This window comes from Nothoprocta perdicaria, unplaced genomic scaffold (assembly GCF_003342845.1).
Source record: "Nothoprocta perdicaria isolate Ctin4 unplaced genomic scaffold, notPer1 scaffold_2, whole genome shotgun sequence".
Taxonomy (NCBI): domain Eukaryota; kingdom Metazoa; phylum Chordata; class Aves; order Tinamiformes; family Tinamidae; genus Nothoprocta; species Nothoprocta perdicaria.
This window is the reverse complement of record NW_020455204.1, coordinates 6100092-6102392: the sequence shown is the minus strand read 5'-3', so window position 1 is coordinate 6102392 and position 2301 is coordinate 6100092.

The window sequence follows — 2301 nt, the reverse complement described above, 5'->3', positions numbered from 1 at the left end:
GCGGGAGGCGGCGCGGGAACGACAACAAAAAAAATAATAATAATAAATAGAAAGAGGAGGGCAGCGAATAAATAAATAAATAAGCGCCGGGCTCAAGCCCCGCCTGGCGCCGCCAGCCCCAATCCCTGMGCGGCGGGGCGCGGAGCGGGGCGGAGCTGCCCGGCCCCCCGGCCCGCGGCCGCGCACGGGGGGAAGGAGGGAGCGATGGAGGGAGGCGGGCGCGGGGGATCCGCGCAGAGCCCCCARCCCCGCGCATCCCTATCCCGCGTCCCGCTTCTCGGATAGTCACCTCTCCCTCATCCCCCAGCGCAATCCCGAGTCAAGGCGACGGCGSCGCGGCCGAAGCGAGGAAATAACGCGAAGACCTCGCAGTGAACGACTCCATAGGCGGTGCGAGAAGGGCAAGAAACGCAGCCGCCTTTGGTCGCAATAACGTCCCAGTTAAGTGCTGCCGGAAAAGAGCTCCGCCGAGGTTCGCAACAACAGAGGATGCCAAGGCTCTGGGCACCCTAACCCAGCCCTTTCATCAGGCTTAATAATGAGATTTATAGTATCCCTGGCAGACGGAACAGTAGCAAAATGCAGTTTACTACAGCCCAATTTAAAATATATCTAGCTATAAGAACTTAAAACCACTATGTCCCTTCATGGAGTACATATTTTGGAGCAATAAAACTTTTTACGTCAATGTCCACATTGCTGTAGCTTTAGAACAGGTCTATCAAAATAAAGTTTGAGACTGCACCCTTTGCTAACAATGAGCCACAAAAGAAGAGCCTGCAGTACTGCGGGGTTAGCCGATAAGTCATGGAAATACTAGTAGCTCCAGAGAGGTCCCCCAGACCCGGGATGAAAGATACCTCCAGACCCAAAGTCACCTRTGAGACATAAGTGCATTATCTGAGAACACCCACCAGCCAAAGAAGGACAAAAGTAATTGACATGATACACAGAACAACGTGGCCAGAAACCTACAGTTTTCTTCAAGCCAGATTTGAGGAAGTCAGAGTTCAGCTTCATTCAGTAGCCAAGTGAAAAATAACAGTTAATATAATTAATCTGTTTTGCTAGATAACAAACAACTCTGTATTTGCTATAAATACGGAGTGCCAAGAAAAATAATTGATTTCTCTCCATACAGAGGTACATAATTTTTATTTTTTTATTTTTTTTTTTTACCAACTTGAAGGACAAGTCCACTATCCACCATTGCCTTCAGCCCCATTGCCCTGCAGTACTTGTACAGAGATTTCTCCCTTTGCTTTCAATGGGGATTTTACTGGTGACAGCTGTAGATTAGGCCACTTGCCACGTTTCACAGAGTGGTTGTCCCAAGTCTAATTTATTCCTTTGGAGTAAAGGTTGTAACATTTCAACACCACAAAGTCTAGCCTGTGCAACTATCATTTTGATAACTTTTTCTTGTCTAGACTATGCTCATAAAAAACATCCCATGAATTCATACTGTTCTCAGTAATGAGCAAACATCTTCCTGTTTTATTAGCAATGTGTTATTTTGGCAAGTATGCCTAATCTTTTCTGGGTAATTAACACAACTGATTGCAAAGGAAGAACTGGCTCTAGAAAACAAGAGACTGAAGAGACCTTTGAGACCCACATCTTCACAACCTAAGGCTAACTATAAAACCAAATAAACTACATACTATGATCATTTAACCACTCAACTTTATTTTCCTCAAAAATATTTTCTGCTTCCCAATAAATTCTGAGAGAAAAATGATGGCACTGTTGAAGTCTGTGAAGTCAGAGTCACATCCTACGTTTCATTTAATGTCTAGCACTTCCTCCCTTTTGACATTAAGCAGAGCTTAGATTTGTGTCAGTGACAGCAGGATGAAGTCTTAAGTCATTGTTAGTTGGTTTTAAAGTGTTTTTTGTTCCATCATACCATATAAGAAAATCACTTGCTTTGCTTAAGATGCTTCTATTGCATGAGCTAAACAGATTGAGCTCAAAAAGCTTCAACAGGTTAAACAAAAGAAACCTGACAGCTTGTAGTTCTACTGCCAATGGTAATAGCCCTTGGAGTGCCTATCTCTAGTGATCAAACACTAACCTCAGTGGTGAATAGTGTATATAATACGCCAGTCTTCACTCTTCTGCTAGTTTCCAAAGAATACTCGGAAATACTTAGCTCCAAAAGAGATCTAAAATTGTCAAAGAACCTTATCACAACACAGCAAGGCTGTTATCAGCCAAATCAGCAGCAGCCTAATAGACAAAAAGTGTATCCAAGAGGGTTTTCTTTTGGAGCATTTTTTCCTCTAATGAACTAATATA